This window comes from Amphiprion ocellaris, chromosome 1, assembly GCF_022539595.1.
Source record: "Amphiprion ocellaris isolate individual 3 ecotype Okinawa chromosome 1, ASM2253959v1, whole genome shotgun sequence".
Lineage (NCBI taxonomy): Eukaryota > Metazoa > Chordata > Actinopteri > Pomacentridae > Amphiprion > Amphiprion ocellaris.
This window is the reverse complement of record NC_072766.1, coordinates 27,346,149-27,358,838: the sequence shown is the minus strand read 5'-3', so window position 1 is coordinate 27,358,838 and position 12,690 is coordinate 27,346,149.

The window sequence follows — 12,690 nt, the reverse complement described above, 5'->3', positions numbered from 1 at the left end:
GTTTGCAATTCCACCTCTCAGTATTTAAGTCAGCTCTGTCATTTACTCCATGTCAGGTCATAGACTTGCATCTCCACATGGACTCTGTCCATTTGGTTTAGTTTTCTCCTGGTTGGTTTTCTCTTTTTGTATTGGTTTAGTTCCTGTTTTGTTAAAATAAAACCTGTTTCTATTGACCACCTGTCTGCCATATCTGTGCCTGCGCCTGGGTTCTCAACCTCCCTGTAACAGCCTCTTGTTAAACACTGCTTGAATGTCTATATTTTAGGCCGATTTCAAAATAAAACTCAATAAAACTGTTGTACGGGTGGGTGTCATCCATTGTCGTTTCTCTATACGGCCAAAAAGACCCATAAGTATATATACCTATAGTTTTGCGAGATCTCACAAAAGTTATTGCTAGATCCTGAGAAATTTTTGTGAGATCTCGCAAAAGTTTCTCAGGATTCTTCCTGTTTTTTTTTCTTCTCCAAGTCCCTTCTGGGGCTCTGTAATAAACAGCAGTGGTGGGACGTGATTAAAAATATATATCTAATTAGAGGCTTCGTAATGACTTAATCCCAATTAATCACTTTTTTTGTCCAATAGCTTTATATACATGTGAAGTTAAACAACAAAAATGTTTATATGTCATTTATGTTCTTCTGTGCATTTTTCATCGACCTACTACATTCACAGATTACTGCAAACTCAAAGTCAAATTATAGTGGTTAAATCCCAGCTCTAATAAATAGATGTTATTCAAGTTAAAAGCTGATAAAACGGTATGACGGTGTTCATAGCTTCTTTTTGGTGACCACATTAGGCCAAAAAAAATCAACCGTTTCAGGTTTAATGTGTATTCAGACAAGACGCAAAACACATTTTTGTTTTGCATTATTCATGCAAATTTCAGCATTTGTTCAACTTTTGTTTATTTGGTCCAAATATCAGATTCACCAGCAATAGAGACATTGGCTTTATGCTGGTGGAATGTGTTGTCTTTAGGTCAGATTTTGACTTGCTCTTGTAAACCAGCTACACATCTAAAATTCTCTTTGCTTGTTGTTTAAACACACCTTTGACTTCTCATATCTAGCAATGGGCTTCAGTAGGCAGTAGTAGTATCTGAATTTTCATACCACCATCTCACGTGCGTGTAGCGTGTCTCTTGCATGTATATTGAAAAACCTTTAGAGACCAGGAAATGCAAATGAATCTACTTTGAGGACAATTAATTGTCCAGACATTCACTGGGCTACAGTGAAATCTTGTAATTTGCTATCTAAGTTTTCAGGCTCAGCACTATCTCTATGAGCTCTTGCCAGAAGGCTTGTACTAGTATACAATAGGTAAGATCTGATTTCCACACAACTGATATTGTTCAGTTGTGCTGCCTTTGAAAATTAGCATATTTATTAACCTATTTAAGGACTTGGAGAATTGAGTGTCATGTTGTTAACCTGGTCCCAATGTCTGAATGTATCTCTTTTATGATTTTTGAGTTATTAACCATCTTTCAGAGCAAATGAGTGCAGGGCACACAAATATGATCTGCAGGTTTCAAGTAGAAGAAAAGCAATATTCTTAATCATCCTTGTAGATTACATTAAACTGATAAGTTATGAAATCAAGAATTTAACAACTTTTATCAACAATCTATTGTATCATGATAGCAGAAAAAATTTGAAAAGATGTGAAAATAATAAAATTTAAACACAGCAGTCATTCAGTAACGGTCACTCAGGACTTTTGATAGTTTATTGTAGAGTTGGTGTGCGGCCTCCATATTGACATGAAGTGCTAAACAATACATAGAACATTATCAAGAACATCAAAATACACTCACAGGAATCTTTATTCGGTACATCTGTTCAATTGCTTGTTAGCATAAATAGCTAATCAGCCAATCACATAGCCACAACTCAATGCATTTAGGCATGTAGATGTGGTGAAGAGCACTAGCTGACATTCAAACCAAGCATCAGAAGTGACTTTGAACGTGGCATGATTGTTGGTGCCAGACGGGCTGGTCTGAGTATTTCAGAAACTGCTGATCGACTGGGATTTTCAAACACAACCATCTCTAGGGTTTACAGAGAACGGACCCCAAAACAGAAAACATCCAGTGAGCAGCAGTTGTGTGGATGAAAATGCCTTGTTGATGTGGGAGGTTAGAGGAGAACGGGCAGACTGTTTGGAGATGATAGAAAGACAACAGTAACTCAAATAACCACTCGTTACAACCAAGAAATGCAGAATACCGTCTCTGAACACACAACACATCCAACCTTGAAGAAGATGGGCTACAGCAGCAGAAGACCACACCGGGTGCCACTCCTGTCAGCTAAGAACAGGAAACTGATCGGATTTTCAAATCAAATATTCGGATATTCGGGTCCAGCCCTAGTTTCTTGAACATGACAAGGAGTTCACTGTACTCCAGCGGCCTCCACAATCACCAGCTCTCAATCCAATCGAGCACCTTTGGGATGTGGTGGAATGGGAGGTTGGCATCATGGTTGTGTAGCCGACAAATCTGCAGATACTGTGTGATGCTATCATGTTAATATGGACCAAAATCTTTGAGGAATGTTTCCAACACCTTGTTGAAAGTATGTCATGAAGAACTAAGGCAGTTCTGAAGGCAAAAGGGGGTCCAACCTTTTACTAGCAAAGGTTACCTAATAAAGTTGCCAGTAAATGTACATATATCTACAGTATGATGCATGATATATCAACAATGGTATTAGTAACCTTACAGTTATACAAATAAATAAGGCACAATATAATAGCCAATACACTTAAATAAGTTTCCAAATTTGGCTTTGAAATATTCTGTTGGCTGATTACTGATACTGTGTCTGTGGCTTTGTCTACCTGTAACCGAGGCCTAATATCAAAGAACTAGCCTAGCCTTTATCCTGGTAAGAGTGCACAGAGTAAATACACCTCAGTCTTTTCTAGGGATACCATCATTTTTGTCCAGGCCTATTTCATGAGTTTATTTTTTAAAATAATTCTGTTAAACCACGGTTCAAAAGCAAAGTCTGATTTTCATTGCTTAATTTTCATAGATTTCTTATTTATTATTACTTTTGTCAGATTCAAATTATTTCTGTGACCATTGTGGGTTTTTCTTTCATTAACCGAGGCGTACCAACAATTTTGTCCACGTGTGTAACTGCCTTCATTCCACATGCTGCACCAGGTTACTGATTTGAATGTTTCTTGCAGCTGACGGCATAACAGTCATTGCTGTGTCTTACTGAATGTCTGGCAGTTCTCACATGATCCACCTGCTGCAGTGCTGCTGCTGCCATCGGCTTTCTGCATCTGTTAATAGAGATTAGTGAATGTGCTGATAGTGCACTTACACACCACAGACACTAAATTAAAAGCCTGAGCTGAATCGAACTTAGACGATGCACTCATCTCAGAAAAGTTCTCAACCACCTATTTTTTTTATGTAATTGCATTCAAATTTCATTCGTAGCTTGAAAAAATTACTGAGGTCCCGACCTCGGTGACTCAGAGCTGGCTACAGTATGAGTTCTATCAACCAAATTGCAGCAGCATGTCTCACCATAGTCCACAGAACTGAGAACTAATATTCATACTGACTGGTTCTGGAACACAAATGAAAGTGGCGAACTCCAAAGTTAGTTTGGCAACCTGTAAAAGCTGTAGGCAGGAGTAGTCAGAGTTTGCTGTCATCGATGGACAGACTGATAGATGGCCTTACTGGTCCCAAAGGAAAAACCACAGCTTTACATTCGGCTGGTTAAAATCACAATGACAAGATACTGACACAGCTCTCGGTCATGTTGGACAATAGACAGAACCAGTGTAGACCTAACAGACACACAAAATTACCAATTGAAACTATTTTGGCCAGCACTAATACATGTGCTTTGTTTCAAATTATAAAAAGGACAACATTTCCTTTATTAAAATGATTAGGAATTATATTACAATAATACAGCATTGGCAGTCATCAGATATTCACAGTTTTTGCTCTATTACAACATTTCTCAGAAGAGGCATCTGCATGCAGGATAAAAATGTCAGCGTGGCGCCCTTTTATTTCTGATTTGAGGCGCCGCATAATCGTGGTGGCTACTAATGATGAAGGAAAAAGTCTTACAGTTGCAGAGGACCATTTTATCCTCAATTAGAAATCGGAGTGCATTTGCGAAATGAAAGCAGGCATTTATTCAAGAGCATAAGAAGTCAGATCAAAGGCAAGTAAGAAAGCAGCAAAACATAATAAACACAACAACTAGTCAACCTTATAATCCCTGAGAGATCTTTGAAAATACAATTAAACAACGGGAACGCACCAACATGTCAATCAAAGCCTTGTGTCTTTGAAATCCAGACAAAAAAGAATGTGTGCTGCAGTGAAAATGTGCTTTGTAATAACTCATTGAAGACAGAAAAGAACCAGCGTATTTATAAATGTACTTTGGTTTTACTGGATAACCCCTGTCCTTTTTTTTTTTTTTAGCAAAAGTGCTGCTGTTTCAGTCTTCTGTTTTCTTTGTAACAGAGCCTCTTTATTTCTGTACTTAGCTTGAAGCATCATTTATTATTTCCCTGTTTGTCCACTATTCCTAACATCTGCCTAATCCTAGTCAAGGGCAAAACAAGTTGGTGAAAACAGCCACTTAAGACAAATGACATTTTACAAAGACTCACGACACAAGGATTTGACTCATCGGATTAATAAAATCATTAAACTGCATAAAAGCCGTTGCCATTCAGCTCGGGTCCCCACAGTGTTTCACCTTGTCTGCTTGGCAGCGAGGTGCTCTCCGTCTTGTTGAGAAATGAGGGGAGGTTAGTCTCGGCTCTTGCAACTCTCGACAAGCCCCTCCGCCGGCCAGCACGTCTGCCTTGCTCAACGCCATTGATTACCTGATGCAAGCAAAAGCCAAGTTTGCCGCTCTGATCATTAATCCTACCACAGCTCCGCTCTTAAACAACACTCCCCCCTTCACTTCTTTCCCCTTCCTCTCCATATCTGGCATTTATTGAAGTAACAGGGGCTATGGACTAAATGAGGCCTGAGTGATGGAGAGTTTTCCAAGCAGGATTTTTCACATGCGCAGGGTGGAGCTTGCCATCATCTGACAAGAGCTTTGAATTTTCATAATACTATATGGCATGGAGAGAAAATTCCCACTGAAATCAATATTTTGTGGCAGGGATGAATCCCTAGTGGAGCTGCTCTGTAAATTGATTTGAACAGAAAGATGTTCAGATTTTCATTTTACACACTCACGGTGCTGCCGAAGCAGGTCAGAACATGTGTTTCTCAAAATTCTAAGAATAACACTCAAGGATGCTCTAAACAACCAATTTAAGACTGGAAAAGTTCTACACACATTTATCAAGCTACTTACTCCAATTTGCCGTGAAAAGAATGCTCGTAGGCAAAATGTAGGAGTAACCTTTAGGAACATTTTTCAAGTGATCAAATGATTAATTGCATTCATTCTCTTAGCAGAAATAGCCTATCAGGTGTTGTTGGAGCCTGTTGAGGAGAAAGGATGTTTTATAGTGCACATGTTTTGTGTGTGATATTAAAGTTTCTTCTTTCCATAAGTGTTTGTGTTTTCTTGGGATACCTCCCTTGTATAAAGTGTAAATACACCAACAATTAAAGTCACTCAAATAAAGGGAAAATGGGAGAAAAGAGAGAAAAAGATTTACTATATACACTATTCTTTAAAAAAAAAGATTATTAGTCATATTTTACTCAGTGATTTTATGGTTGCGAGATTTTTAATACCAGTTGTAACAAATGAAATGTCAAATTATCAACAATGGGCATATTTTAAATGTATAAATAGAGGTAAAATAACAAATATTTGACTGAAATGCAAACCGAATTAAATCCAAGCAGGAAAGAAGACCTGCTGCTGGTAGACAAGGTACATCAGATAAATGATACAATAGTATTAGTTTAGTCCCACACTGATAGGAGCAGACAATGGAATTGCATAGAGTGACTGCAAACGAAATCAATGCTTGTGTTGTTTTCTGCTGGGAAATCGTGGGTCCATGAATTCATGTGAATCTTACTTTGACAACCCAGTCTCCACAATATCACATTCCTACACAACTAAATTGCATTTTCAATTATATGCTGAGTAAAAAGTAAATTTGCTTGAAAACAGACATACTTTCTCACCTGTAAGGTTGTTCTAAAGGCCTCCAGTTTCAAAGAATCACACACACCATGTAAGGAAGATGGAGGCATAAGTCAACGACTTTCACCCAGAAGACCCAGAGTTGCAACCTGAGAGGAACCATCACTCTTACTCTTAAGTTTTGTTGTCACTGACCTACTAGTTAGGTTTAGGCACTAAAACATTGTGTTTAGGAAAGGAAAATAAGGAAAATGGCATTCTATGGTTGACATATTTAATATGTCAATGATTGGCCAAAGATTTATTTGTCATACACTACCGTTCAAAAGTTTTGGGCCACTTAGAAATGTCCTTGTTTTTGAAAGAAAAGCAGTTGTTTTCAATGAAGATAACAGTAAATTAATCAGAAATACAGTCTAGACATTGATAATGTGGTAAATGACTATTCTAGCAGGAAATGGTTAATTTTTGATGGAATATCTACATAGGGGTGCAGAGGCCCATTTCCAGCATCCATCCCGCCTGTGTTCTAATGCTACATTGTGTTAGCTACTGGTGTTGAAAGGCTAATTGATGATTTGAAAACCCTTGTGCAATCACGTTAACACATGAATAAAAGTGAGTTTTCATGGAAAACATGAAATTGTCTGGGTGATCCCAAACTTTTGAACAGTAGTGTACATGATAAATAATCAATAAACAAGCAAATGTCTCCCTCAAAATGTAATTGAGATTGTAATTTATTTGTATTAGAATATAGTTTTGTGGAGGCAGAACTGACCTAAACATGTACCACCTACCTAAACATGGCAACGGCTTTCCCCTAGCTGGACAACACATAATGCCAGACCACAAACACTGCTCAGGAACACAACACCATGCCCAAGCCAGATTCCAAACTCCCCAGATCCCTATCCAATCAAGCATCCATGGAATGCCACAGAACAGACCTGATCCATGGAGGCTCCACCCTGCAACCCACAGGGCTTAAAGGAAGCACTGCCAGCATCCCAGAATCAGACACCACAGGACGCCCTCTTAAGTCCAGTATCCATGCCTGAGTTAGTCAGTGGTGTGTTGGGGAGAGGAGACCTTGACATTATTAGGTACTCACAAGCAGATTCAGTCTGTTCATGGATCCACTGCATATGGACCATCGAAAAAGACAAGTGAAAAGAAGTAGAGACCAGTGAAGAAAAGATAACATGACTCAAGTTTAAAAAAAACAAAACGTGCTATAGCCATTTGATGTATGTATTGTTTTGCATTGGAACCATGGACTGATGGTTGTGGCTGGGTTATTTATTTATTTATTTATTTTTTTTTTGCCTGTCGTACGCTGAAACTCAACTTCCAATTTGGATGCTGCTGAAAATTTGGAGCACCACAATCAAAAATGTATCATTTGAGCCTCTCTTCAAAGTTGAAACATGGTTCTGAACTCTGACATGCTTTTGTTTTGAAAAAAGGAAATCAAAACAGAAAACCATTATTTTTAGAATTGCTTCTTTACCCCGGGGAACCCACCTCCACCACAACCACCAAGTCAAACATGAGTTCTGTGACACCCACGTATCAAGTGCGGACACACCGACTGCGTAGAATTTTCACACCAGGTAATTATCTGCTGTTTTTCTTTGCCTTTGGGAGGAAGGTGGGCGAGGAGAGGAGGGAGTGGTTGCGGGGGGCGAGGTCTTCCTTACACCCTTAGATGTGAGGGTGAAAATTACACAGCCTCCTCGGTGGGCCTGGAGAGCCACCAGACCTCATCAAGCAGCAGGTGAGCGCTTTTTTGCATCTCTTCCTCAATGTCGTCCTATCCAGTATAAATAGAACAATATGGCAGCACAAGTCACATCTCATTTGGTGTGTTGTGTTTCAGAGCACCTCCGCTGAGACGCCGGGTAGTGAGGGCAGCTGGGAGAAAGCAGCGCTTCGCTAATGGACAGAAGCCGGGCTTGGAATTTACAGTCCCCACCGAGAAACCATTCTTTGAGCCCTTCAGTCGTACCCTGGTGTGTACAAACACACAATGAGCAACAATCTAGGCTTTTTTCTCAAGGATTGCAATGCTTTTTTTTTTCTTTTTGCAGAGACTGTAAGGGTAAATTTGAAAAATCTATCCCGAGAAAGCATTTTATTGAGGAAAAAAATCAATTATCATTGACGATTTGTGTTGACCTATATGTAATAACTAAAAGTTCAATTAGCATTTTATCACTTCATCAAGAATCACAGGTAATAATTTGAATGTTGACACAACAATAAAAACACACAAATGTGACCATTTACCAAATCAGTAGAAATAAATAAGAATAAAGGAATGATCTCACCTTGATACACATTAAATAAAGAAACCAAGTAAAATCAACATCAAGGTAAACTGACACCAATGAGATTTCTGAACTTAGTAAATAAATCTTACAAAATGTGTGTAATGTACAAATGTTTGGTGGACATTCGGGCCCAAGAAGCACAGGGAGGTGATGAAGGCAAACCATCAACACCACATCAGAGGTACATCAATTAGGCCAGACTTACATACATAAGAGTATTCTCTGTTATCTGAGCACAAGAAGATTTGAAAATAATGTAGCAGCACTGACTACAGGATATTGTTAAAAATATCATAACAGAAGGAGCAGTCAGGAAGTACTGCAGCCGCTCAAGTGATCTCATGTGGAAGCAGATGGAAACAAAATGGAGACTGTCGAGCAACACACTAAGAAAAACAAATCTGGATGAGAAAGGGTTTGGAGAGATGTTGTTACTACAATTTGTTTCTTCTTCAGCCAGATCTCAAAGTAAGATTTTAACTTTGAGTGTTCTTATCTGTAGCTCCAAAGACTACAAAGTGTAGTGTTGCTTGGCAGCAGCATCCCCTGCTTGCGGTATTCCGTGGTAATCGTGCCCATCTCATCATTTTAATTCATAATTATCAAACATGTTTGATAATAATTGAGTCAGTCCTGATAAGCCTGAGCAGACCAGGAGGTAAACTCCTCAGATTACCAAAATAGACTGAAAATCAGTTCAGACCAAGATCCCAGATCATATTTCTTTGCTGATTTTTGGAGGTGGAAATTAGCCCAAAACTCCTGTAGTGTGAGCTCAGCCTTAGGTGGAGGTGATGAGGACCCAGAGTCAACTGGTCAGGAGTGAAGCCCCGGCTCCTGAGCAGAGGCCAAAGTGATGGAAGTCAAAGAGGTGATGATCCTAATATATGGCCAAAGAGACCAAAGATATTTTCAGGACGAAGAAGTGGAATATTGACTAGCTATGCGATATTTCACTTGCTTATGATTTGCTTCAGAATAAAGACAAAGTAGACCTCACAACAAGCAAGAACTGAAGGTGGCACCACAGTGAAGGCCTGAGTGAACCTAAGGGAAGGTACAAAGTGTCCACCGAGGTCTTCAGGCAATCGCTGACTGCAAAGGATATCCTGCAAAATATTGAATGTATTGATTATGTTTGACTTTGTGTCTTTCCAATTGCTCCAGCACAGTTCTTTCAATACTGACCTGCCCAAATTAAAACTCAATAAAGTATCTGTTATTTTAATTCAATTTAAATTTGTTAAAGCATATACCATGACAAACCCAATAACAATGTCCGAATCTGTCCAAATACTTATGTTCTGGAGTACTGATAGGATACTGTGGTGCAGACTGGACTATGGGCATTTGGTGAACATTTTCAAAACCTAATAAATAATAAAATTAGAGATCAAAACAAAAAAGTACACCTATAATTTCATAGAATCACAATCATTGGTTCAAGATTTGGTGTCAGTGGTTTAACAAATAAAAATAAAATAAACTCCTTACCATGCAAAAATCTAAGGGCTCTCTAACGCCTTCAGAAAATGGTTGTAGATTCATTTGAGTCTTTCAAAATTATGTGAAATCAATCAAACTACAAGTGGCAAAGACTGTCAGTCTGTCCAGAACTGGCTGCTCTAGCAAATTGTTGTCATTGATTTAAGAGTGCTTGCAGATACTTTGAGGTCATCTATGTGAAACTAAACCGAAAATGGACTTTCAACGGCACACTGATCAGCACACTAGTAAATTGAGGAATGCTTAAACAGAAGAAATAGAAGGTTATGGAATGGCCAAGTCAAAGCCTGGATTTGAATCCCATTGAATTGCTGTGATGAGATTTTATACAGGGAGTACATTCAAGAAACCAGGAACAGAGGTCAGAAACCAGAGACTGGTGACCAATTATGTCAAACCCCTACAAGAATGGAATTCTGCTAAAGAGAGCATTTCTAGCCTCCGAGCCCAAGGCTGTGTTTACTTTTCCACCTAAAAAAATATTACAGCTATAGGTATTTTTGTGGGCTGCACAGTGGCGTGGTAGTTAGCTTTCCTTCTTTTATTTTTTTTATATCTTTAAGTGTTATATTGTTTATTTGAACAATATAAACAATACTGTTCAAATTGTGGTGGTAGTGGCGGTATTGTCCACCACCATCACCACTAGGAATAAGCGGTGTATAGATAATGGATATTTTTGGTGAATTCCTCGTTGTATGTGCAGTATAGTATAGTAAGTATACCACATCAATCTGTTTCAAATAAGTTCAAATGTCTTCTAGTACAAATGCATCAAAAAAGTTGACAATTTCCCTTACTTTTACGGATGGCTGTATTTGGTCAGCATTTGAGGTGCTTTTCAATTTTTGAGCTGGTCGAGACGCTTTACAGAACCCATATGCCTGACCCCCAGAGCAAGCCAAAAGGCGACAGTGGCAAGGAAAACACCCTTTTAACAGGGAAAAAAACCTCGAGCAGAACCCGGCTCTAATGTGGGGGGACCCATCTGCCTGCTGGCCGGGCGGGTTGAGAGGGACAGAAGAGGTAGAAAGGTAGAGATAGAGGGATAGAAGTAGAGGGGTAGAGGTAGAGAGGTAGAGATAGAGGGATACAGATAGAGGGGTAGAGATAGAGAGGTGGGGGGTGGGACACAAGGACCATAAAACACAGCCACACATCTGAAGCATCCAGCATCCAGCTCTGGGACCAGGGACACTCGGAGAAAGGACACAGAAAGAAACAGAGTGAATGTAATGCAATAATGTTATATATAGTAAATACATAGGTAGTTAGAGAAGGGCTCAGTGCATCAAGAGAGGTCCCCCAGCAGCCTATAGGCCTATAGCAGCATAACTAGGGGCAAACTAAAGGGACGTCATTTTATGAAGTGCTACAGATTTTTCAAGATGATGCAACATCACCTGTACACACACACACACACACACACACACACACACACACACACACACACACACACACACACACACACACACACACACACAAAGTGAAAACATGACCAACCACAGCAAATCCTTTAATCAAACCATTGTGAGTCAATCAACTCTTATTTACTGAAAAGTTGCTGCATTCATTCAGCCTTCATCAGGTTAACACTGAACCTTGCATTTTTGGCATGTATAGCTATGAGCCAATGGAGGGTTAATAACGTCAGTCTCCTTCATTAGGTATACAGTAGGTGCAGTAGAGAACAGAACAATAGAGGACTCACCAGCATCTCAAGAGGCTCCCAGCAAAACATGGATTAGGTGGAGATTATTAAATGTCAGCTCTTAAGACGAATACTTTTTACAGCCTCAAAGTAAATCAATACTACTTATCTTTGATAAAAGAGGCAGAGTAGATGTGCCAGCATAGCAGTCTGACAGCTTCTTCTTTCTCTCTTTCTCCTCCAAACCTTTACTAATCAAATTCAGGAACCCCATAGGAATGTTTTCAAAATGTATTATAGTGCATTTGTGATTTTTACATACTTGTACGAGTCTTTATTCTATTGTGTATAGTCCAAAATGTCTATTTCCATCTTTGTTTTCGGCTGCTGCTGACAGTTTTGCTGTCTTTGTTTTTCTTTTTCTTTTTTTTTTAAAGACTTCATAAATTAAATTTGAAATTGTACTGGCACGGATCCAATGTGCAACACAAATCATATAGAAGCTATTGTTTTTAGGAGAACCAACCCTTTCAGAACATTACTGGGCAGTGATTAATCTCTGCCTCTCTGTTTGTCTGTCTTGCCTGTCTGCCTGGTTGTACATATGAGTGATATTTTCAGGTGTGTGCATTTTCTACATGTCTATATATATCTGTTTCGTTCTCAGTGTCTTGCAACGGTAATACCAATGATTTCTCTGAACATTCTACTTCATGCTGAAAAATCCATTTTCTCAAAGGCGCCCAGATTGACATCTGCAAATATTGATGGTAAACAACCCAATAAGAAGATGGCTGTATGGACCTCGCTCACAGACCTCATCTCCTTGCTTTCAAAACAAGCACAGAATACCCCAAGCTGCACCTGATCCCACATTACTCCTGCAATGATGTCAGCATGGACAGTTTGAAGTTTCAAGTGCCTCCGCCCAAGGACTATGCCGTTACCGAACCTTTGCTCCATGTGTGTGCGTGTGCATACATTTTTGTACATTTGTAGTTTGCCCTTAGTGCTTTCACAGTGCCTGCAACCAAATCATAATTACAATGTAATATCACTT